Raw genomic sequence first — 27,032 nt, 5'->3', positions numbered from 1 at the left:
AGGTGTATAAGGTTTTTTGTTCAGAAAAATGTTTACCCAAACATAAGTGTATAGTGAAGATATTGAGATCCACAATAATTAGGGAATTCATAAATGTATTGTATATATATATATATATATATATATATATATATATATATACAAAGATTCTTTACTTTCTGCATACTCCTGCAACTCCTACATATAAAAATTCCCAGCATATTATACTGAATTAGATGTACATTTGTAAAAATTAAATTGACTTGAATTCAAATTTGTATGTATTCTGTAGCACTTGCAATATTTTGATGGAAACAATAACACAGACTTTGCATTAATTTGAATAACAGATAACTTAGCTAGACAGAAAGTTAAGTGTCCAATATTTTAACACAAATGTTTCCGTTTATTTCAGTTTATCATTTGTTTACAAACTACATATCGGCAATCATAATGCTGACACCAACTTAGCCTCACTATCCTCCCACATGACTGACCACCTATGTCAGATTCTACTTGACAAAGGTCGTGATGACCGAAACGTCGTGCTAAATATTTATGATCTGTGAAAAATTACTCTTGAATTTCCTTGTATTATAGTGAAGGCTTTGCTATGTGATATAATCACTGGAATACAAAATCATTTGAAAAATTCAAAATCGGTGTGTGCCATGTTCTCCGTATAGAGGATACAGATATATGACATGTTCTACTACTGAAAGACACATTGAGGGATCCATTGAAGAGCATTGCATTTAGCTTTGTGCTGGTTGTTACATAAACAGACAACAAACAGCGGTTTTTAACTATTTTGTGAATAAGCCCTAACTGTGCTTAGGGACAGCAGGAGCATCAATGGCTATAAGTCTCCACACGCCTACAAGGCGGCCTTAATTGGCAAATTCTACAACACGATTCTAATGGAATCCGGACCTTTTGCCTTACACATAGCACCAGGCTCGGACTGGCCCGCCGGAACACTGGTGAATCCTCCGGTGGGCCCCCCGATACCACTGCTACGCCAGGGCCCTCCATCCCCTCCTGAGGGCCATGACAGCAGGGTCACATTCAGTGGCATTACCACTGGCAGGTATGGGCCCGGACTGGGACAGTAATATAATGAATGTCTCGGTCCGGACCCCCTGTCATAAATATGCCGCTGGGTAGAATGCCCGCTACCTGAGGCCGCCGTCTGCTTCCGGCACCTTGTTGCATGCACGCATCGGAGCTGCGCTTCGATGCTGCTGCGAGCCGGGACAGAGCAGGAAGTGCCGTGCAAACACTTCACTGCTCTGTCAGAAGCGCACGGGACGTGAAGAAGGCGTCCCAGCGCTGGCTGCGTGTGACGTCACTATGCTGCCAGCACAGAGGAGAAGCCAGGAGGAAGGATGGAAAGAGGATGATCGCATGTAGTGAGTATTACAGTTTATTTTTTTTCAATTATAACTTGTGTGTATGGGGTCTGGGGCCTTCCTAAAGCTATTAATGAATAGGGGCTATACGTAAACTACCACTAAATTACTTAAATTACCACTAATAAGTGTTCAGGGGGCCGTTAATGTATCATAAGTGTGTGTAGGCTATTAAAAGTGTGTAGGGGGGACATTACCTGAAGTGTGTAGGGTCTAGGGGGTTTTCATACAGTAGCAGAAGGGGAAGGAATACTCATGAGGGAAACAATCAGCAGAAGTAGGACATACTTCGGTGTATGGAGCTGTGTGTGGTGTCATTTTTTGCGACTTTTGATGGCGTTTTCATAGCTACCATTTTGAGGACTGTACAGCCTTTTCATCACTTTTTATTGAATTTTGTATATTTTTCAAAATGGCAAAAAAGTGGCATTTTTGACTTTGGGTGCTATTTTCCATTAGGGGTTAAACACAAAGAATAACCGTTATTATATCAGACATTTCTGGACACGGTGATAACTAACATGTTTATGATTTTTACTGCTTATTTATATGTATATCAGTTCTAGGGGAAGGGGGTATTTACATTTTTAGATATTTTAATTAATTTTTTTTTACTATTTTTCAGACCGCCTAGGGTACTTTGACCTTAGGTTGTCTGACTGATCCTACCCTATTGTGCCATACTGCAGTATGGCAGCATATGTGGATTTTCCACATCATATTCTATGAAAGTGACTGGTGTTTTTAGGGGCAGCCCTATAGTGCCGTCATTTTTTGGTGCTGTATAGTAATGTGCAGTTTTTTCACAGCTGGTATACCGTATATACTCGAGTATAAGCTGAGTTTTTCAGCACAAAAAATGTGCTGAAAAACACTAACTCGGCTTATACTCGAGTCATAAAGCTTAAAAAAAAAAATCTAAACTCACCTTGACGGGGGCCGCGAGAGTCTTCTATGCGATCCCTCTGGCTGCGGCACCAGGTCAGTGCAATGTCAGAGTCACTGACTTCAGCCGCCTGCACGATCGTATTGTGTGTGCAGGCAGCCGGCACACACTGTGATGTCAGTGCTGCGGCTGACGTCAGAGCTGCGCGCCGCACGTACCTGGCGCCGCAGCCAGAGGGATCGCATAGAAAACTCGCACGGCCGCCGGTAAGGTGAGTTTAGATTTTTTTATTTTTTTTTAATTAACTGTCCAGCTCTATAACGGGCCGGGGATCCGGCTCCATAACAGGCCAGGGATCCGGCTCCATAACGGGCCGGGGATCCGGCTCCATAACGGGCCAGGGATCCGGCTCCATAACGGGCCGGGGATCCGGCTCTTTAAGAGGGCACAGGGGCTGGTGGCTAAATACTTGGGCAGGGACTGACAGGCTACAAATTGGAGCAGGGGCTGACAGGCTACAAATTGGGGCAGGGACTGACAGGCTGCATATTGGGGCAGGGGCTGACAGGCTACATATTGGGGCAGGGGCTGACAGGCTACATATTGGGGGCAGGGGCTGACAGGCTATATATTGGGGCAGGGGATGGCAGACTATACTGGGGCAGCGGCTGGCAGGCTATGTACTACTGGGGGCTGGCAGCTATATACTACAGGGGGCTGCTGGCTATATACTAGTGGGGGCTTGGTGGCTATATACTGGGGGGGGGCTGTTACCAATGCATTTCCCACCCTCGGCTTATACTCGAGTCAATAGGTTTTCCCAGTTTTTTGTGGTAAAATTAGGGGCCTCGGCTTATACTCAGGTTGGCTTATACTCGAGTATATACGGTATATTTCCATATGTGGTGTATTCATTACTGCAATGTTATTAGTATTGTACAGGTATGTGGGTATATATATATATTTATGTGCAACTGTATTTCAGTATTTCTTATATATGGTGTGTATTTGCATGTGTAGCATAAATATAGCGTTTGTAGAGCATATATGGTGCTGTGTTAATATGTGTTTATGCGTGTTATTGTGTATGGGTGCTTATGTCTGTGGAGTATATATATGAAATATGTGTATTTTAAGGTATAATGTACGGGATAGGGCCAGCAGCGAGTGTTTAGGTATATGGGGGCCCTGATTCGAAGTTCGCACTGGGGCCCACTGGAGTCTTGTTACGCCACTTGTTGCACTGGCCCACAGTGGTCCCCCGGTGCCTGCACTACAGCAGGGGCCTCCATCCCGATATGAGGCCCCTGCCAGTGAGTGACAGCACAGGCACTATATCTGATAATTGCGCTGCCATTGACAAGTGCGTGCGACGCGGCCGTTTTTTTTCCCCAGCACGCGTCGCACTGTGTTACCCTGATTCGCGGCAGCGTGATGATGCACTCACGCTGCCGCACGGTTTCTTCTTGTCAATTCTACTGTCGCAGAGTCCAGTCTAAGAGACGCGGAGGACGCGGGAGCACTGCTAAAGGTGAGTGAATTTTATTATTTTTAACTAGCAGACTATATATATTATAGGGGAGCACAGTAGTAAGGGACTAAATTGAACTAATAAATATAATTAATGGCCACTAGAAGATATATACAGTATAATAAGGGGGGACTATATGTAATAAGGGGGGAGCATTGCACATATATACAGGAAAGGAGTAGTAATGTGTGTTGTCCATACATACAGAATAGGAGTAGTAGTACTGTGCTAATTGTAATACACTAAGGAGCTCAATGTAATATTTCATTTATGGAGAGGGCACAGTATGTTTTTTGTTATGGGGGTATATTTGGTATTGTTGGGGGGCCACAGTGCGGTCTGTTGTGTTGTGAGTGGTAAATATTATTTAGGAGCACAGAATGGGACATTGTTATCCAAGTGACATTATGCTGTAGTGACGGTGATATCTTTAGTTGCACAGTGTGGAGATGTGCCACAGAGAGATGAAGATATCTGGTGGAAAATTCTCCAGTGTTAAGGAAAAAAAGGGAGAAGTCATCTTGCGTCTTGAGGTACTGAATCCCACTTTTGAGTCTGATAACTGTAATTACTGACTAACTACCTAGATTATTCCTATAATGTCAGTGCCTAGTCTTCTTATGCGCTGCAGAAAACATACAAAGGAGTTGAAGTGTTATAGTTAGTTATTTTTATTGGGAAGTTAGTGCTAGGCAAACTGCAGCCGCCGTGAACTCCTGTGAAATAACGAATATTTCTAGGCAGCGGTATGGTGGGCCCCCAGAATCAATTTCTCTGGTGGGCCCCAGGCACCCCAGTCCGACCCTGCATAGCACTGCCGTGCACCAAATAGGTTGCCTCTGTGCACCACATTAATCTATTACAGTGTACAAGCTGACAGCTAGTCGGAAACACCACAGTCATATCCTTCGAAACAGGTAACAAATCCGTCTCACTGTTCTTTACAAGTAATTCAGACTTCTTTGGCGAGAGTTGGGTATTTAAATTTGTCAGAACACATTACCCAGTTGGTACATGGAGTAACATACAGTTTACACAGCAATAGTTTGGCACAACTTTCTAGACTGTTTAAAGGAAACCTACCATTTAGAATGGTAGGGGTAGGCTGTAAGTACCGAGCACCAGCTCAGGGTGAGCTGGTGCCGGTACTTACTTTTGTTAGTGTTATAAACCGCGGTATCGCGGTTTTAACACTTTTTAAACTTTAGAGCAGAAGGGGCTTCGGCGCTGCGCGCGACCGTGCGCGCGCAACATCTCTGCTATTTCCTATGTAGGCGCGCGCACTATCGTGCGCACGCAGCGCCGAAGCCTCTGCTGCTCTAAAGTTTTAAAAGTGTTAAAACCGCGATACCGCGGTTTATAACACTATCGAAAGTAAGTACCGGCACCAGCTGGTGCTCGGTACTTACAGCTTACCCCTACCATTCTAAATGGTAGGTTTCCTTTAATTCTAAAGTCTTCAAACACAGTTAGCTGCAGAGTAGTAACAGGACATCTAACAGCATAGAACAAACCATCTATGCCTATCTGGCCACTAACATGTTAAATGTCCCAAACATATGTTGTTCTGGACCTACTACCCAGCACCACCAACAGCACAATTGGGGTATTTAATAAAATAAGCACCCCAGTATTATTTTCTCAAAGGTGATAAAATACCTTCAAAAATCAGTGGAAAAAATGTCACAATTTTTTCTTTATTAATGTGAATGTGACACATTTCCTTTAATAAATTCCCCCACCCAAATGTTTTCCAGGAACTATTCTAGGTTTTACACCTAACCTATGTGCAATTTCACTGCTGCCACATTTTTAGGCATAAATATGCTACAATATTATAACTGCATAAAAGAAGTGATAACTTGTAGTTGGCACCTTTACACAAGCCAATTACCAGAAACGACTCTTTCTAGGAACTGAAAAAGTTCCTGATAACTGGTCCACCAATGCACTAGTGTAAAAGGATTACACATGTCACATATATCCAGCTCAGTAAAGTTACCTACAGTCATGGCCAAAAGTTTTTAGAATGATACAAATATTATATTTTTACATGATCTGTTGCCCTCTGGTTTTTATGTGTGTTTGTCAGATATTTTTATCACATATAGAAATACAAGTGCAATCATATTATGAGTAACAAAAGCTTTTATTGACAGTTAGAATGAGTTAATGCAGAAAGTCAATATTTGGAGTGTTGACCCTTCTTCTTCAGGACCTCTGCAATTCTCCCTGGCAGCTCTCAATCACCTTCTGGACCAAATCCTGACTGATAGCCTTCCATTCTTGCACCATCAATGCTTGCATTTTGTCACAATTTGTTGGTTTTTGTTTGTCCACCTGTCTCTTGATGATTGACCACAAGTTATCAATGGGATTAAGATCTGGGGAGTTTCCAGGCCTTGGATCCAAAATCTCTATGTTTTATTCCCTGAGCCATTTAGTTATCACCTTTGCTTCATGGCAAGGTGCTCCATCATGCTGGAAAAGGCATTGTTGATCACCAAACTGCTCTTGGACGGTTGGGAGAAGTTGCTCTTGGAGGACATTCTGGTACCATTCTTTATTTATGGATGTGTTTTCAGGCAGGACTGTGAGAGAGCCGATTCCTTTGGCTGAGAAGCAACCCCACACATGAATGGTTGAATGGTTGCAGGATGCTTTACAGTTGGCATGAGACAAGACTGGTGGTATTGCTCATTTTGTCTTCTCCAAACAAACTGTTTTCCAGATGCTCCAAACAATCAGAAACGGGATTCATCAGAAAAAATTTTTTGCCCCAGTCCTCAGCAGTCCACTCCCTGTACCTTTTGCAGAATATCAGTCTGTCCCTGATGTTTTTTCTGGAGAGAAGTGGCTTCTTTGCTGCCCTCCTTAACACCTGGGGCGCCCTGGAGCCTTTTTGGCACAATGGAACCTCTCTCCTTGAATTCCTTGATGATGTGATAGATTGTTGACTGTGGTGCAATCTTTCTAGCTGTGATACTCTTCCCTGTTAGGCCAGTTTTGTGCAGTGCAATGATGACTGCACATGTTTCTTTAGAGATAACCATGGTTAACAGAAGAGAAACAACGATGCGAAGTACCAGCCTCCTTTTAAAGTGTCCAGTGGTGTGATTCTTATTTAATCATGACAGATTAATCTCCAGCCCTGTCCTCATCAACACCCACACCTGTGTTACTGGAGCAATCACTTAAATGATGTTAGCTGCTCCTTTTAAGGCAGGCCTGCAATGGAGTTGAAATGTGTTTTGGGTGAAAAATTTTCTAGGCAAATATTGACTTTGCAATTAATTGCTGTTAAGCTGATCACTCTTTATAACATTCTGGATTATATGCAACTTGTCATTATAAAACCTGATGTAGTAGACTTTGTAAAAATTAACATTTGTATCATTTTCAAAACTTTTGGCCATGACTGTAGACATTTATTTATTTTTTAGTAGTTAATTAGTGAAGTTGAATGGTTATAATGCAATAATATCATCATAGGTTTTTAACTGAGAGCATTGCTCATAGCAAATCAGACGCCCAAAATTGATGACAACATTAATTTCCCTATGAAGATAAACATTCATCTAAATAGACTGCAATTATACAAGACATGAGAACATAGTCATTTTAATGTGCGCTTATTAGCACGCAGCATTACATTATCTTTTTGAAAGTAAGAGTAAAATGTGGATTATGTGGACCTATCATTAACAACACAAATCTAGTACAACCATCTCATACTTTTAGTGGTAGTGGCAATGCTGGATTAGGCAGCAGGTGATTGTCTATTTGTTTAGAAATATAGAGGGAATGTGAATAGCAAGTAGAGCCATTATTTACAAATTAATGTGATTTGGGTATCACTAGGGTCCAGTGTGCATTTGATAAAATCTATACAGGTGTGTATTCTTAACATAGTTGTCACCCATTTCAAAACATTCACAAGTGACACTTTACAGAAAACAGATCTGAAAAAAGTAAGCTGCTACATCTCCTCAGTGCCTTGCTTCCTATTACTTGGAGATGACAATCTGATAGCTTGCATTGAGGGAATAACAGCTAAAGGAAATGGCAAGAGCCAGTGAAGCATCAATAACAGTATCAGCACGTTGTCTAAATAGGGTTATATTCATTCAGAAGACATCTCCACCCTCCAAGGGGATGCAGATGATATGAAATATACTATGAGAACCAAGAAAGCAATTAGCCAAGACCGCCTCTGGCATTTATGTCACTCCAAGCTACAAATTGGCCACCAGTTTTTCCTCCCTTCTACAATGATTATACACATACTATGCGTGGAGGGGGAGAGAGTAAAATGTAAGAAGTGACAATTAAATTAACCAGTTCAGTGCTTGAAGACTGCAATAAACAGCTTATACTCAGGAAGTGGATATAATTACATGCTAAGAACCGCAGGAGGTCAAAATAACAAAATGCACACTACAGATTGACACAAAACAACTCATCTAAGTACTTTCTGTACTCTACTTAGGTGGTACACATAACAATCCACTTCAGATACACGCACATAAATGTGTTCATTGTTCCAGTAAAATATGAGGCCGATATATAAAGGTAGAAAATTATTGAAAGTGAAGGCACATTAAAGGGGTTGTCCAGGATAAACATTTTTTTTTAACTGTGACCTCAGCTGAAAACAGAAGAATTTAAACAAAATGATTTCCTTATCTCTCCTGTCAATGCCGGCCTCTGTTTGTACAGTATACAGGGGCTCAATGCGCATCTGCTGCAGCCTAATTCACGCCATGGCCAGATTCTGTAGTCGGTGCACATTGTCAAAGCAATGTCACTGATGAGTCAGCTATTCCTCACACTATTTTTTTAGTGAATTTAAATTTATTACCACTAGTGCATTATGCAAAGTAGTGCACCCAATTTTAATCCCCTTTCATTAGCTCATACATATGTATTTTTTTTAAATGTTTTCATAAAGTTACATTTTATTAACAGGTTTGATCGTGAAGGTTAGCTATAATGAAGGTTGACAAAAACAGACCACAGGTTGTCCAGAAAATGGCAGAATCATACAACAATCTTTGTAGCAGCATACTGTAAACTGAGATGCTCTGTCCGGAGTGTTCCATGTTGTGCTGACATCTAGTGTCTAATATAAATAATGCAATATTTCAATAATGTCACAATGTCTAATGTTAGTGTTGTTTAAAAATAGAAATAATAATGCTGCAAATATTGACTAAACTGTAGAGACAAACATTAGGGTATGTGTTCACAGGTGCACAACAAAGGATCACATGTCTGGTGCACAGAATGTTCAGTAGGTTTATCACACAATATTAGCTCATAAATAATGACTGACACAGAATGAAATCCTTCCAGAAGAAGCCTATGATCTGTAATAAAATCAGTAATCCGGATACAATCTGCTGCTCAGCATCTGGGCTCTAGACGCCTCCATTACAATTCTGTATCAGGGAAATAACAGAAATGTACTCTGCTCAATCCATCTTCTAATTTAGGAGAAATAATGCAGCATAATATCATTCTCTTCTTCTCCACAAGGAAGCAACACAATTCAGCTAAACTACTCTCAGCTGCTTGGCTTTCTAGCCTCCTCTTGCTAATCCAATGCTACCATTTCTGGATCAAAATGATTGTCAAGGCTGCAGTCCTCTGCAAGCAGAAACGAGACAATAGTCATTTTACCAGGAAGTATGCCTCATAAAGTGTGCGTTGTGTTAAATATCGAGAGATGAGCTATCAGAAAGTGTCTGAAACATGCAACAAATTTAGTAAGCACAAAATTGAATTCTGATGGTCTATCCTATTGATTGATTGATTGATTGATTGATATTAGATTGGTGGGTGTCTGGCAACTGAAAGCATCACCAATCAACCACTCGTAGCCACAGCAGCTCTCTGGTGAGCTCCAATTCCCATTTGCAGACTCGTGATTTCATGTTTGTTTGTTTTTGTTTTTTTCATTTCTTTATTCATTCATTTTGATACAATACAAATAGGAAAATACTTAATATATATTTTATGTTGACCAGAAATGTGGCTTGGTTGCAGCTCAGTCAGTAGGCTGAGTTGGAGGTGTAGGCATAGGCCTATGTCTTGGAGGTCACTGTTCTGATATTGATCATGGATCATTAGGATTGTACTGGAAAATACCATTAACCCAGAGCTTTTTTGTGTACAGAGAAGCCTCAGTTTATGTTATAACTGCAATAAGATTGTCCTTTCAAACAAGCCATCCAGTATATTTATTATCTACATATGTATGCAGTGGGGTAAATAAATATTTGACACTGCTGATTTTGCAAGTTTTCCCACCTACAAATAATAGAGAGATCTGTAACTTTTGTTGTAGGTACACTTCAACTGTGACAGACAAAATGTAAAAAAAAATCAAGAAAATCAATATCACATTACATAATTTTTAAATAATTAATTAGCATTTTATTTCATATATTTATTTGATACAATCGAAAAACATAACTTAATAGTTGGGTTCAGAAACCTTTGTTTTTCATTACAGAGGTCAGTCGTTTCCTGGATTTCTTGACCAAGTTTGCACACACTGCAGCAGGTATTTTGGGCCAGTCCTCCATACAGATCTTTTCCAGATCATTCCGGTTACAGGCTGGTCTCTTGACTACATTGCACTTCAGCTACCTCCAAACATTTTTGATTGGGTTCAGGTTCAGGTCCCTCCAAGACATTGAAATGCTTCTTACAGAGAAGTCCTCCATATTTGCCTGGTTTCGGTCATTGTCATGCTGGAAGAACAAACCCATCTTCAATGTTGTTTTTGAGGGAATGAGTATGTTGGTCAAAATCAAGCAATATATGGCCCAATCCCTGTTCTTAGGGTTGTACTCATCCTTCTGCTTCCTCCAAACACAGCAAGTGGAGTTGAAACCAGAAAGTTCAGTTTTGGTATCATCTGACCTTCTCCCATGTCTTCTCTAAATCATCCAGATGACCACTGGTGAACTTCAAACGGACTTGGACATTTGCAGAATTTTAATCCATCACGGCAAAATGGGGAAAATTTATCAAGCTGTCCGAAAGTCAGAATATTTCTAGTTGCCCATGGCAACTAGTCACAGCTCCCCTTTAAAATATTCATGAGCACTGGTAAAATGGAAGCAGAGCTGTGATTGGTTGCCATGGGCAACTAGAAATATTCTGTCTTTCAGACAGCTTGATAAATCTGCCCCATTGTGTTTATGATGGTAATCTTTGAGATCAGGTCCTGCCGTGTATTACTGAGCTGATTCTGGATCTTTCCCAGAAATAATCTTAATGCAAGGAGCCCCAGACCATGGAAGATTCACAGACATCTTGAGTTTCTTACAAATTGTAATAATTGTGACAATTGTTGCCTTCTTACTAAACTGCAAGCCTATTGCCATTTGTCCTTGGACAGCTCTTTAGTCCTGGCCATGGTGGAGAGATTGGAGTGTGACTGAGTGTGTGGGCAGGTGTATTGTATACTGGTTAAGAGTTCAAACAGGCGGAATTAATACAGGTAATGGGTTTAGAGTAGAAGCTTCTTGAAGAATAACTAACAGGTCTGAGAGAGTCAGAATTTTTGGTGCTTGGTGGGTGATCAAACTATTGTTTCATACAATAAAACGACAACTATTTAAAAAGCAAACAATGTGATTTTTTTAAAAAAATTCTGTCTCTTACAAGTGCACCTACAATATAAATTACAGACTTCTTTATTCTGTGTAGGTGATAAATCTTGTAATATCAGCATTGTGTCAAAAACAATTTCCCCACTGTATATTTTAGCTATTATAACCTTCTATACTTATTTCTTTTGATATGAAAATTATTTGGATTATTCTCTTTAGTTAAGTAATTTTGTGATCCCATTGACCTTCAGAGATTTACCCTGTGTTATCCAAAAGGGCCCACCATGTATGGCTACCTGCACATGAACGGGCCTAGTCCTTGTATCATAGCGATATGTCATAGGCAGCAGAACTTTAATGACACTGCCTGGACTGCAGGGGCAAATCACAATTGGTGGAGACCCTTGGGAGAAAAATCTGGTAGTGGTCCCTCAAAAATTTGCTTGTTAGGCCAAGAGTAAACTTTTTGGTAATGGGCCTCTTTCATCTGCTGCTGAATCTCATTATACACACATCACCTTCTGTAGCACTTCATAATACACACCTCAGCTACTGCAGAACCTCATAATACACACCTCAGCTACTAAACAACATCATAATACACAAGTCAACTTCTGCAGTAGCTCATAATACACAGCTCCGCTGCTGCAGAACCTTATAATCTCAAAGGATTCTGCATTGATTTTGAATGTAATGCATGGTTATTCCACGTAGATCTGTATATGGATGTGGCCCTATGAACACAATAGTTGTTAGGTTTGCCAGGCGTTATTTCAAGGGATAGCAAACATCCCCACATATTCTTATATTATAGAGCAGGTCCTATTTCAGGCTGTGTTTGCGAAACAATTAATCCTCTTCTACTGTCATTGCCATTTGCAAGGAGTTCATATGCTGTTGACACATGGGAGGAAAACAACAGACCTCAGGTCCCTTTTTTAGCTACCCATGATATGCACAAGTATGTGTACATGAGGCCTTTGGCTGTAGATTCCAAATACAATTTTTCATTTGATTAAAAAGGATCTGTTGTGGATCTGCAGAAAAACAATTTACATGGTGCAGATTTTAAAATACACAGATCATGCCAAGTAAGGCACATGAAAATACTCAGTCAGTGAATCTCATTTACATGGGTGAATAATTCATGGGATAAATCATTGAAAGTTCTGTTAAAAATGTGCCACAAGTCCGCTACCCGCACAAGAAGTCCTTATTTAAGGAAAAGGCTATTGCATGAGAGATTGGGGCCAATGTTTGTAAAATAAATAGAGTCACAAGAAATTCAGCATATAATTCAGGGTTTGGAGAGTTATGATAAGGTTGCAGGAGGTGATGATTCAATTGTCTTGATGGAATTCAAAGTTTGGCTGGTTATGCTGATGTTTGTGAAGGCTTGAGGAAGTGCGTGTGCGCGAAACGGCCCGTCGCCTAGTCGTGGCGTACATCGCCCCTGTCCTGTGTTCGTCCAAATAAAGTTTTCTACATTACCTGTGCCAGTGAGTGCTGTGTTCTTGCTCTTCGTGGGATTTATTACTGGAGGGCTGTATATAGTGGTTGATGGGGGAGCTGTATATAGTGATTGCTGGGGGAGCTGTATATAGTGGTTGATGGGTGAGCTGTATATAGTGATTGCTGGGGGAGCTGTATATAGTGATTACTGGGGGAGCTGTATACAGTGATTGCTGGGGGATTGCTGTTCCCTGTCTGGACTACATTTAATGGGCCACCAGATTTTGCGCCCAGGGCCCCCAGCAACCTTGATCCAGTCCTGCATCTACCACCAGGATGAAGGACTGGTGACTGACTGACTGTAAACCAAGAAAACAGAAATGCAGGTGTGTGCCCCCTCTGGCAGGATCTGCTCTTCTATTAGATTTTTATGCCCTTGTTAAAAAGAAAAAGGGGATTTAAAATATGCAAATGAGCCTGAGGGGCTCTAGCCCCTATTAACATCTATGGAACCTCGAGCCTCTCAGGCTCATTGGCATAGTTTTAAAAGCCTTTTTTTTGTAAAAACCAGGGAATAAGAAGCTAAAGGAAGAGTAGATCCTGCCAGAGGGGGCACACACACCTGCATTTCTGTGTGCTTGATTTACAATCATTAATCTTGGTGGTAGATGTCCTTTAATGTACACTCTGCATCCCATCTTGACAGAAAAAACTGAAATGTAGATATTTTTGCTAATTTATTTATTATTACTTCATGTGCCAAAATCAATGAACACCAAAGTCTTCACTCACAGCAAAGATCGGATTGTATGGGCGCATCCTCTGTTTCCCTCTACATCATTGTCATGAGACATAGTGGTCAATAAGTATACCCCTACCCTACATGCCAGGCGAAACATGGCATGTAGGGTACCTTGACCAAGATCTAATATACTATCAATCCCAATATATGGGCATGCTGCTATCTGTGTCCCTCTGCTTGGACAGTTTAGGGATTGTGTACCCACAGGTTCCAGTCGGGGTGGCAACCGGTTAGGGCTATGGCTCCGAGGTGAGGATATTAGGGCTACATAGGCCTCTATCACTATTAGAGGGTTAGATTAGGTTTCTGCCCATCAGCAAATCTCCCTGATATTGGTGTTGCTATATCGCACCCGACTGCTCTGTCCCTTTTACTTATTTTACTTGTCTCCTTTTCCTATTTCCGCACTCTACCTGTCTTCCTGTTTGGGCAAAGTTATACCCTTTTGAACATACCTGTCTCTCCAGTCCCTGGGATGCTCACCAGAAGCTAGTGGTAGTTAACATTGGTGTGGCAATAGTTTGTCTGTGGTGCCTGAGTGTTTTAGCTAGCTTTTATATTTAAGATTATTTCTTTATTTAAAGTTACGTTTTATTAATTCAGACAGCATGTGTACTTTGGTCAAGATAGCATATGTAGTGTCATATTTCATATGTCTTGCATAAGGCTTCCATTAGCACACTCTGCTGTGACTGGTGGAGGCAGCAGTGATGGTCGACTTTGTGGAACCCGCCACTTGGGAGTGGCTGTAAAGGAGCAGTTTCCCCCCACCCTTGGGGAACCGCTCCTCTATGTGTCCTTTTCAAATATATAAAAACGCCCATCACTTGGCTTAGCGACGCCCCCTGCTCCTCTACAGCGACTCCCGAGTGATGGGAGTTATTCCTTTATTTGAAAAGGACACATGGAGGGAGTGGTTTCCCAAGGGTGGGGGGGGGCTGCTCATTTACAGCCACTCCCAGGTGCCTAGTGCCTAGTCACACAGCACATGGTATTGTAAGGTACTATATAACATATCTTTTTTTCGGTAACTTATTTTTTATAAAAAAAACACTCTTTGGCAGTGTATGTACTATGCTCTGTGGGGACTGGGGGAGTGCTAAAAATGGGTTACCTTTAAGGATTATGGAGGGCACTGTGATCTTAGGAATCTTGAGTGATGCAGAAATTATTTTGTAACCTTGGCAAGATCTGTGTTTTGCCACAATTCTGTCTCTGATGTCCTTGGGCAGTTCCTTAGACCTCATGTTTCTCATGTGCTCTGACATTCACAGGTGTGTGCCTTTCCGAATCAAGTCCAATCAGTTTAATTAAACACAGCTAGACTCCAATGATGGAGTAGAACCGTCTTAAGGAAGCATGTGAGTTAAACATGAGTGTCACAGCAAAGAGTCTTAATACTTAGGGTGATGTCACACATGGCATGTTTTTTTGTCCGTTTTTAATTGCGCAAACTTGTAAAACCGGACAAAAACGCGGTTTTTAAAAACGGATGTGTTTTTACCGCATGCATTTTTTACAATCTGAAAACGCATTTTTTACAAAACTAAAAACGGCCCAAAAACGGCCTAAAAACACCATGTGTGACATCACCCTTAAGACCAAGTGATATTTCGTTCATAAATTAGTAAAAATATTTAAATATTACATTTGTTTTTTTCTTCTGTCAAAATGGGGTGCAGAGTCTACATAAATGAGCAAAGGAAAGAACTTTTTTGATCTTACCAATTGGCTGCAATGAACTAAAAAGTGAAAAATGTAAAGGGGTCTGAATAATTTCCATACCCAATGTATCCCTGTGATGCTTGGACTCAAAAGTGTTCTGTTCTTTGAAATGTGGACAGCATACAATCCTAACTTTGAAATCACAGATCCTGACTAGGTGTACTTGCCCTGGATTCTGTGAAAGAGTATGTGCGATATAGGAGAAAGTTTTATTCACTCCTAACAGTACGAAATGCTGTTCAAAACAAAATTAGCCACCTTAACATGTCAGCCACTACATGAACGACAGCAAGCGCACCTAAAAGGAACCTGTCACCAGGGACCTCATTTTCACTAAAGACAGGTTGCAAAAGCTTATTACACCTGCAGTGCAAATCTGCCTTTCTACCTTCTCGAAGCATTTGCATTACAATATAATTGTGTGCTATAACTCACCTTGCACTCTGACAAAATCCTGAGGTAGTCACGGGGGATGGACTTTGGTTTAGATGCATTTCAAAAAACAACATGTGCCTAGTCTGTGTTACTCACTCCTCATATCTTAACCCCCACCTTTGTGCTCCTGTACAGCTCCACCTCCTGCTCCTTCTCAGTGGTCACAGCCTGTTGAGCTGACCTCAGTGGGGGAGGTACAAGCTGTACAGAAGCACAAAGATGGAGGCAGCTCAGACAAGTCACATGTTGTTTTTTGAAATGCATCCAAACCAAATTCCAGCCCCTGTTACTACCCCAGGATTTTGTCAGGATGCAAGAGTAAGTTATAACAATTATATTGTAATGCAAATAGTTAGAAATGACGGTGAGGCATTTTTGCACTGCAGGTGTCATAGGCTTTTACAATCTGTCTTCAGTGAAAATGAGGTCCCTGGTGACAGGTTCCCTTTAAGGCTGTGACAGCAGCACCAGAAACCAAAGGGAGGACATGTCATTTATTTCCTGCTCCTGTAACAGCTCAGCACACTATGTATGGTGTATGTGCTTCTCCTGGCTGGCCACTGCACACAGTGATGTAAGAACAGGCTCCTCTTTTTTTAGTGTCTACCATTGTCTCCTTTCTGGACTCTGAGCCTCCCGCTGCTACTTAGAAGCAGAGCAGGGATTGGTCAGAATCTGTGTATGTTTCTATTGTTCTTCCCCCTCTCTTTCTCCTCATCTCCCTCCTCTTGCTGATGGTGGGTGCTGTGGAGCTCCTCTATATGGGTGTTCAGATGACGTTAATATAGATGAGCTGAACGATTCTCTGAGGGTGATGCCGGAGGACCCCTGCCTTAATCCAGCCCTGCTGAACTGTAGTATGTTCATCTGCCTGGACTGTACAACACAAACTGCTATCAAAGTCCCTCGAGGCTTACAAAGGCCTCATTCATTCATGACTGAATGCCTATTAGGACATGCCAGATTTACAACTAAACATTAATAATGCATTGGTATTCTGAGCATATTAATGCCATAGAGAAGCAGTCAAACAAGTGCACAAACAAATAAGCTGCTGTGTGGGTACATTAACCAAACCATAAAAACATTAAAGACCTTACAAAGTAGTGAATCAAAATTATACACAAAAAATGGCCAAAAGTAAAATCTGGTCCTTCTAGATATTCCCATGAGCCTAGTGATGCATAGAATACATTCTACATTCTAGAATAGGATACTGAAAGATCCAGGCACAGTTACTGTAATATTCTTCTTATATTTGTTATCCATGACCTCCGTCCTTCTCAAATCAACTTTTATAATTACGCTAATGACACAGGGGTTTCAGACTGTAGCTGGCATGTAGCTATGGTTGTGACATTACCACAAGCCTCTGTATATAAAATGACACCGACAGTGACAGGTGGGGCTGTTTCTTTAATTTACCCACAGATGTTTATAAAATTAAAGTTGGGCTCTGATTGGTTTCCATGGGCAACTAGAATAGTTTTACCTCAGACAATTCTGATAAATCTCTTCCCATGTAGTGTCACAGACTCCTATGTTAAGTCATGTGAAAGGTGTAAATTCAGGCCACTTGCGTGACACCACCTCCCTCTCCCATAATCCCAGCTAGGGAGGGGGAGGTGTGGTGGCGTGCATAATTAGCAGCCCGGAGTGACAGACATCTTGCCCCCAAGCTACATGCTGCTTTTTATAACTTTCTTTTCTAGGTGATCCCAGCATGTGAATATTAGCATGGATAGGAGCAGGGGTGAGTATTAATAGTTTTTTTTATGTTTTTCAGGTGGTTGGTTTCCTTTAATGGGGCTGTTTTGTAGGCTCAAAAAACTTGCGGTAGTCGGTTTTACGTGTAAGAAAACGATTGTGTGCATGAGGCCTAAGGGGAGTGTCCAGGGAGAATAGGTAACATCCTGTGAAGTAGTTTGCCTGTGTAGTGTGCAGGGTGTGTCAGATTCATAGATTGTGATGCCCATTCTTCAAGAATCTGGCGCCGCCTGCACTGCCCTACAAAGCGCACCTTTAACGTGGAGTGTGCAACACACTTCTGTCGTACTTTGCATGATAAATGTGGCGCACGATCCGACTGTGCACAGAAACAGCCATTTCAGTGACTAAATTTGTGTCGCGTGCAGCCATGACACAATATGTGTGCAACACTTATGTGGCGCGGGCACCTCTTAAATACATGTGCAACAGAGCGTGCAAAGTCCGACAGAAAACTGGCGCGAGGACTTTATTGAATGTGCTCTATAGCCGATGGTTTATCATGCTTGATTTTAGATTTCCATCAAAAGGATTTACAGTTAGTGGGGGCCCCAAAGATAAGCTGATAAAGGAAGCCACAGCAAATGGTGTAGGAAGCTCAGCTCTGTTCTCTGTTTAGGGGTCAGATATGAAAACTGCAACTGACCTTGCATGCTGAAATAAGTTGATTGTTAGGGCATCCCAAGTGTTAGAGCCCATCCACCACTGATTTCCACTTATAATATATTCTATAAATAGGTTATAAATTTCACAAAGCCCCATTTACAGCATCATATACCAATGGAACAACAGAACAATAAGGTTTACAAAACTCATTAGGCCCATTAAATCTTGTCAATGTTTGTCATTATATTGCGCAAAATATTATTAGTTTACTATACTAATATTGTTGTATTTCTGCAATTTTTTTGATAATCTAATCGCAAAGGTGTTTTTACGTCAGTCTTGCAAATGTTACTAGGACAACTCATTTATCATTGTTTTTGTTTATGGAAAGCTGTGCAATGGTGGATTTATCTTTGCAATTTTTTTTTATAATTTTGCGCAATTTTTTTTTTTACGATTATTTAAAAAAAAAATCCCAGACACTGAGATTTATTAAAGGACCAACGCACTTCAATAAATTTGATGGGCTCTGGAGCTCCATAGTAAGACTCCAAATGCAGAAAAATCCCAAGGAGCCTGCCTAGTAATAAATTCCCCCCATTGGGTAGGTAACTATATAAATGATGTACAAGCCAGCATCAGATCCCCTGCACTCTGCTCCTGATGTCCATTTAGAGCATCCATCCCACAATTAGCTCCTCATAGACTAGTGGTTGGAGAACAAACAGTGCTTGAGTCTGTGTAGATATTGGATTAAATATTGGACTCAATATCAATAGTTATGGTTGACAGGTAAAATATATACTTAAGTATAAGCCAAAACAAGTATAAGCTGAGGTACCAAATGTTACCACAAAACCATTGGGAAAACCTATTGACTCGAGTATAAGCCTAGGGTGGCAAATGCATTGGGCACAACCTTCAGCCAGTATATAGCTAGCCAGCCCCATGCTCCCAATATATAGCCAGCAGCCGCTGTCCCCTAGTATATTGCCAGCAGCACCTGCCCCTAGAATATAGCCAATCAACCCCCTGCCCCCAGTATATAGCCTGCCAGCACCTTGCACCAGGATATAGCCTGCCAGCCCCTGCCCCCCGGTTTATAGCCAGCCCCATGTCCCCCTATATATAGCCAGCCAACCCCCTGCCACCAGTATATAGCCTGACAGCCCATGCCCTGCAGTATAAAGCCAGCCAGCCCCTGCCCCCAGTATATAGCTAGCAACTGCCCCCCAGTATATAGCCTGCCAGCCCCTGCCCTCAGTATATAGCCTGCAAGCCCATGCCCCCCAGTATATAGACTGTCTGCCTCCCAGTATATAGCCAGCCCCTGCCCCAAGTGTCCCAAGGCTATTTAAAAAAAATTAACACCTTTCAGACACCCCTGCAGGTTCTCTTCCTGCTTCCAGTGATCCGGCTTTGTTTTTGGGTCCCTGCACGTACACACTATGACGTCAGCTGTTGACTGACATCATTGTTTGTGCATCACTTGCGCTGCCTAACGTGTCTGCAAACTTCTTTCTTCATAATGTGGGTGCTGGCATCGCACAAGGACCTGAAGAAGGAGCTGGAGCACCGGAAGCAAGAAGAGGACCTGCGGCCGGCGTCGGAAATGTGAGTACATTGTTAATTTTTTTAATGGAGTATAAGCCAGGTTATGTTTTTACAGCACTTTATTTGTGCTGAAAAACTTGGCCTATACTCGAGTATATACGGGTATGTATAATGAGAAAGCTATAATTCTGGGCAAGGAAAAGCAAACTGCACAAACTCCTTTCCATGTCCCTGCCTTTATAACCTACGTTTTCTGTGAAACATGGTAACAGTTAGGTCTCATTTAGACAGGTTTTCATGTCCTTATGCTATCCTTGATTTTTGCAGGTAGCATACTAATCAATTGTTTTCTATGTGGCTATTCGCATGTCCATTTTTTTTCATGGACATGAGGACCATAAGAAAAGAAATGCATTATACTACACATTTTTTTTTCTCACCTGCGGACCACAGACCACTGAAGAAGTCAATGGATTTGCATCAGAAAAGGATGGGTATTTGTGTGCAGACAATTTATTTTCTCAGATGATGCTGAGGAACAGGTATTTTGCTGTCTTACAAACTACCTGTTTTTTTTGTTGACGCAATACAGTATAGACAACACTGACAACATACGGCCTGTAGACTGAGGTGTTTTTTGTGGACACGACAAGGACACCTGTGTCTGAGTGAGCCCTTAAAGAACTTGATGGACATGTGTCTTTTTTCAACCGTATAAACTATGTAACTATGTTATAATTTCTCTCAAGCTGTAAATACAAATTCATATTCAATAACAAAGACTTCCACCTAATGGCTGGGTGACCCATAACCACAAACCATTCAGGCTTACACATCTGGCCTCCCCCCAAACAAAGCCGCCTTCTCCACCTCACAACTCAAAATAACAATAAAAAATGTCCAATCCTATATCTGACAGGTGGATACCTCATGAGAGCTCTTCAGAGCTGACAGTATCATCTCACCATCCGCAGCCCTCGCAGCTCCCCGCTCTCCTCTGTGACCTGTAGATGTCGCTGTCTCGCTCCTCCTTCTGATGGCAGTATCCTGTGGCCTCACATCCTCCTGCAGCCTCGGTCCTCTCTTCTCTGCCTGCACGCTCCTCCTCCTCCTCACCGGCAGCGATGGTGAATAGGAGCGCACAGCTCTCCTGTCTCTCCTTGGCCTGCAGTCAGCTACAGCGGCTGAAATGTATGTCCTTTCCCCCTGATCCTCCCAGCAGCGTATCTGACAGATCTTCTCTCTCCACAACCTCCTGAGCTCTCCCAGATGATGTAAGCCAAGAGAGAAACTGCTCCTCACCCCCCTTGCTTTCTGCTCTCTGAAGTAGCTGTTGTAAGAGATGTAACACTATAAATCCCAATGATGTCATGGTCCACAATTTAGTTGCTGTGAGGTGAACTGGTACCTCCCAACATTGACAAAGGCTTTAACCCTTTAAGGACGCAGCTCATTTTCAACTTTAGGACACAACCTGATTTTTCAAATCTATGATGTGTTATGATATACATTTATAACATTGGAACGCCTTATCTTACCGAGTTTATTCGAGTAGTTCCCATTAAGTTCATTTTAGTTGACATAAAAAAAAGTGTAAATTAGGTGAAAAATTGACAATTTACTGATTTCTAGATGTTTTAATTATCATACAGTTAGTCTAACCTCCCAAATTGGTTGTTAACTAGCATTAACCATATGTCTGCTTTATATTGACGTAATTTATTATATTTTATTAGGACGTTAGGAGGCTTACTGTTCGGACTGATATTTTCCAAATTTTGAAGTAGCTTTCAGATTCAATATTTTTTAGAGGACAGTTAAAGGAAACCTACCACTACAGATCTACCTATAAAGGTAGATCGGGTGGTATGTGCATCTATTGGACGTGAGGATAGTCCTTTTAAGGGCTAATCCTTACGTCTTCGCAAACTTTTTATAACTTTTATTTCCCTAGTATGCATATTTTCTAAAGAGGCTACTGGGGCGTGGAGTAGCCGAAGCTGAGGAGCTCCGGCTTCGGAGCAGTGACCACGCAGCCATTGACCTGCTGTTCTGCACATGTGCAGACCGCAGGCTTCGTGGACAAGCGAAGCTATGCGGACAGCTATGAGGACCTGCGCACCGAAGATATCTGGTAGGAGGATCAAAAAGGCTACTGGGGCGTGGAGTCGCCGCGCCGTGTAGCCTCAGCTATGGCTACTCCATGCCCCAGTAGCCTCTTTAGAAAATATGTATATTAGGGAAATAAATGTTATAAAAAGATTGCGGGGACGTGAGGATTAGCCCTTAAAAGGGCTTTCCTCACGTACAATAGAGGCACCTACCACCCGATCTACCTTTATAGGTAGATCCATGGTGGTAGGTCTCCTTTAATCTTCATAAGGGTTTTCAAAGTTCTATATATTAGAAACTCCCCACAAATCGCCCCATTTTTAAAACTGCACCCCTCAAACTAGTCAAAACAGCCTTGGGTAAGCTTGTTAACCCTTTAAGCATCTCTCAAGAATTAAAACAAAATGGACATTCTATTTAGAATTTTTATATTTTTTCAATAAAATGATTATTAAGTCCTGAAATTTACACGTTGTTGCTGGATAAAATATGAAAACATATCTCAGATTTTGTTGTACAGTTTCTTACGAGTAGGGCAATACCCCACATGTGGAAGTAAACTATTGTAAGGGCACAGCAGGGCACAGGCCATTGAGCTTTTACAGGGCAGATTTTGATGAAGTTGTTTTCAGGTGCCATTACGCATTTGAAAAGTTCCTGAGGTACCAGAATAGTGAACCCCCCCCCAATAAATTATCCTATTTTGGAGTCTACACCAGTCAGAGAATTTATCAAGGGTTATTTTGAGTTGTTTACTGCCACACATGTTTTATGGAAAAAGGTTTTTTTTTAACGGGTTAAAGAAGTAAACCATCCCTTAGTTTGTTATCCAGTTTATCTAGAATGCAGTAATATCCCACACGTAGTCATAAACTGCTGTATAGGCACACTGGAGGCTTGGGAGGGAAGGAGCGTCAATTGGCTTTAGGAGGGTAGATTTTGCTGGAACAGATTTCAGGTGCTACGTCCCATTTGCTGAGCCCCTAGGATAGTAGTACAGGAAAAACCTCCAAAGAGTGGAACCATTTTTAAAACTAGACCCCTCATGGAATACAGTAATACTATATTTGGGGCGCAATACTCTGTTTTTTAACCTTTTATTCTTTTTTGGGGCGGTGGAAAAAAATTCTATTCTGTAATTGATTTTTACCTTTTTTGTGTTTTAAACACCAAATAGCATAACTAATATGTTTCTTATGTTATGTTCTGTGGATCAGTATGGTTATGGCGATATCCTATTCATATGGCTTTTTTATGTTAAAAAATGCATGTTTGACAAAATAAAAATGCATTTGGAGAGAAAAAAGGTTTTATTATTTCGTTGATTGAGCTGTTTTAGGGATTATTCTTTGTGGAACGAGTTGTACTTTTTATTGGTATCATGCAGGTGTAAATGTGACTTTTTGGTCACTTTTTATGGTGTTTTTTGTTTGGTTGAATGTGTAAAAAGCATAATTTTTGCTCTGTTATTATTTATTTATAGGCTTTCCACATACAGCTTCAGTAATGATTTTATTTTATTGTAAGGGTTGTTCCGGACCTGGCGATACCCAATATGTGCTGTGTGTGTGGGGATTTTCATTTTTTATTTTGTTTGGGAGTTTTAGACTATACAAGACTTTTATTGTGTGTTTTTAATTTTTGCGTTTTCATTTTTCACTTTCATCTTCAAAAATCCATAACTTTTTATTTTTCCAGGTAGAGAGCTGTATGAGGGCTTGCTTTCTGTGTGTCAAATTGCATTTCATAGTGACTTTATTAAATATTCCATGCCGTGTACTGGGAAGCAGGAAAATAATTCCAAATACAGTGAAATTGGCCATTTTCTTGTGGGCTTGGGCTTGGGTTGGTAGGATGACGAGGGTACCAAATTTATAGTAGATTCTTTAATGTTGTCATACATTTACAAAAATTAAAACCTCCTGCTGTACAAAAAAAAAATCTTCATTTTGCCATCTTTTGGAACTTTGTCATACTTTGGTGTACAGAGCTGTGGGTGGTGTAATTTTTTTTACTGCTTTTGATGATGTTTTCAATGCTATGCATTACAAGGTGAACACCCGTTGCAGGTGCTGCAATATGCCCATGAGGCCTCTCCATGCAGGAGGAGCCGACGGTGATGTACAGATACGCCACGGGAAGGGGTTAAATATACTTCAGGTTACCGCCACTACCACTGTCCGCCAATCATCTTCATTGTCTTGACACCGAGGTACCCCAGTCTCATGGAAGAAAAACCCTGGTTTCATATTATATGTAGAAGAATGTGCTTATTAATAAAAATATGACCCTACAACATAATAGACACTACTACTTTTTTAACTTTCTTTAGTAACTTATTTTCTTGACCGGCAATTATGCCATTTAGAAGCACACAAATAACCTTGAAAATTTGCAGCAAATCTAACTGAGCCAGCTACATCAGTGAAATAATTCAAGGCTGCAGGCTCCACAAACTCTTCCTGCCACACACTGCCCATTGAAAGAAGACAAAACTTCAAAACACAAGGAAAGTAGGAGACATGATCCCTCTGGTTGTCAAGCTTAAGTGCCTAGAGGAAATCAAAGCCATTGGAATTACCTTAAAGGCAAACATAATAAAACCCAAAAGCTCCTCCAATTCTTTCAAACTTATTTTCTTTCTTAGAATTATCTCTGAGACCATATTCTTAGCCATAGAGATCTACTTAGCTGGCGAAAAAACTGTCATGTAAATTGATGACAATACCCAAAAAAACTTAACTCAATATATCCTCTCTTTTCAGGTGATAGAGCAAAACCCAAATGTTCAGTGATACTCAGGGCTCATTCACACGGCCGTCTGCGTGGACATATATGCAAATTTGTGGTCGCATATACGTCCCCATAGACAGCAATGGCCGCCCAGCCACTATCTTTTCCCTGGTGTGCGGCCGGCATACCACGTGTGAATGAAGCCTAAGCCTGAATAATAAAGAAAAACAATCAACAGGACCAGTAAACAAAAAGTTGTCCAAATAATAGAAACTGCCTCCCTGTGGGATCTTTCTCCACAACCCAATGCAAAAAAGAAGATGCTGCTTCAAAATAAAAACAGGAGAGAGAGAGACCCACAGGGAGACATCTGGTAAAGATCCACAAACAAGAGGCAATTTTATGTCAATCGTTGATATTAATGCATTTATGCCAATTCTGCTTATTAATCTTAAAAGTATCTTCACAAGTAGAATATCTTACAAAAACTAAACACCTGTCAATGTTATCAATCAAGGTATCAACCTTGAAGAATGATAAATGGTAGGTGATTTTCAATGAATTTACTTCCTTTTGGGTACTACTCCAAATGGTGACAGCCTGAAACTTTCCTGAAACAATATGCTGATGAACTGCAAATGCTCCTGCTGACACCTCCAGGAGCACTTGCAGCTCATTAGCATATTTTTACAACATCATTTTTAGGAAAATTAGAGCATAAAAAGGATTACAAGGTCAGATCCTGCATCAGAGTGCAAAGAGGATCCTGTCAGCGATGCTGCTTTATAAGGTATGAATGAGATTTCCTTTATAAGTGCCTTCAAACTGTCTAGGTACATTCTGAGAAACGGTGGCATGGTGTCAGTGCTTATTTTTTTACTCTGGGAGGCTTTTTAAAAGCAATTGTTGTAATTGTTAAGGGAGCTTTAGCCAAAGGCCTATGTCAGTGATGGAAACACTTATAGGCTGAATTCCCAAACTACAACCAAAACTTAGGCAACATAAGCAGTAACTTATTGCTCCTGCTCTGTCACAGCTTTCAATCATATTGGCATATTATGAGTAGTAGCTCCAATGATAATCCAGCTCTGTCCACACCTCCTCACTGCTTCTACAGTCCCAGGCAGCAAAAGATTTGTCACTTTAAAATTGCACAGCCTGTCCTGGGCCGTATAGGACTGCAAGAGGAGGCCTTGAGTCCTGTCTCGTTAGTTCTTTCCTGGGGTGAAGGCATAGGTCTCCACAGAGAGGGCTCTGAGTGCACCCTCAGGCACCTATGCCATAGGTCCGCCACCACTGGCCTATGTCTGACAGATGCACCACTAATTTCTGGCAGAGCACCCCATTATATGTAAACCAGGCTAAACCCCCATTTCTTGAAGGTTTCCAGTATGATGTCACAATGTTCAAAAATGACCTGCATAAAATAGGATACTGCTCTCATAATAGAAAGGAGAAGATACAGAATGTCTATATCCAATTATGACACAATCTAGGAACTGCTCTCTTGCGATCTTCCTACTCATCCACATTTCTTATCCGGATTTTAATTAAAACGATTTATTGGAAGGAAAGAGAGACACCAGATCATCGATTTCTAGTCTCCAATGTTTCTCTTTTGCTCCAGCAGGCAGATGGTAGCCCAATGGAGAAACCTCACACACTAAAGCTTCTTTGGCACAAACCTCTGATACCCCCCTTCCCCCCTGAAAATGCTTAACTGGGCTGTTGCCATAATAACAAACACCTCAGGAATCACAGTCGGTACAACAGGGGCTGGAACTGATGCTGATAAACCTTCAACATTATGGACTGCAGACAAACACTGAGCATCTCACCAACATGTCCTTCTGCCGAGTGATGCTGCACTCTCCCACTGCTCGGCATCTGCTCCAGGTACCTCCGGAGACAGCTCCACAGCTGACAGGGTCCTTCCTCTCACCGCCCGCAGCCCTCGCAGCTCCCCGCTCTCCTGTGTGACCTGTAGATGTCGCTGTCTCGCTCCTCCTTCTGATGGCAGTATCCTGTGGCCTCACATCCTCCTGCAGCCCGGGTCCTCTCTTCTCTGCCTGCACGCTCCTCCTCCTCCTCCTCACCGGCTCTGGCTGGTGGTGAATAGGAGCGCACAGCAGTCAGCACGAGCAGCTGATGAGGATGGCTCATCCCTCCATCCTCCCGGCAGTGCCTCTCACAGCTTCTCTATCTCCACAGGCCTGAGTATACCCAGAGCCCAGACTACATCTTTTGTTACATTGGCCTTGGCTAGATTGTACCGTGGAATATAAAGAATTAGCCAAGGACAATTCATATTATACCCCCATCAGTAGCATTCAGTGATATTAGAAAGCATTACTTCATTTTTCTGGTAAGTTAAATTAGAAAGCTAAGTGACTAAACTTGAAAAACAGAATTG

General features: G+C 41.4%; 1 protein-coding gene across 6 annotated transcripts in view; it reads right to left on the bottom strand.

Moving 5' to 3' along the window:
• ARVCF (ARVCF delta catenin family member) overlaps window positions 1–26,708 on the bottom strand; it is a 463,598-nt gene extending 436,890 nt beyond the window's left edge. For 4 of the 6 annotated variants that reach the window (XM_072144471.1, XM_072144475.1, XM_072144474.1 and 1 more), the window contains exon 1: window positions 26,458–26,708. The gene's annotated coding sequence lies outside the window, so the exon portion shown is untranslated. Of the gene's footprint in view, window positions 1–20,701; window positions 21,026–26,457 lie in introns of those variants that run through there. The other 2 variants (XM_072144477.1, XM_072144472.1) reach the window with 2 other exon arrangements.
• Window positions 26,709–27,032: the final 324 nt, after the last annotated feature.

Source organism: Engystomops pustulosus, chromosome 1 (genome assembly GCF_040894005.1).
Source record: "Engystomops pustulosus chromosome 1, aEngPut4.maternal, whole genome shotgun sequence".
Lineage (NCBI taxonomy): Eukaryota > Metazoa > Chordata > Amphibia > Anura > Leptodactylidae > Engystomops > Engystomops pustulosus.
The sequence above is the reverse complement of the archived record's forward strand: the minus strand, read 5'-3'. Positions and strand labels throughout refer to the sequence as shown.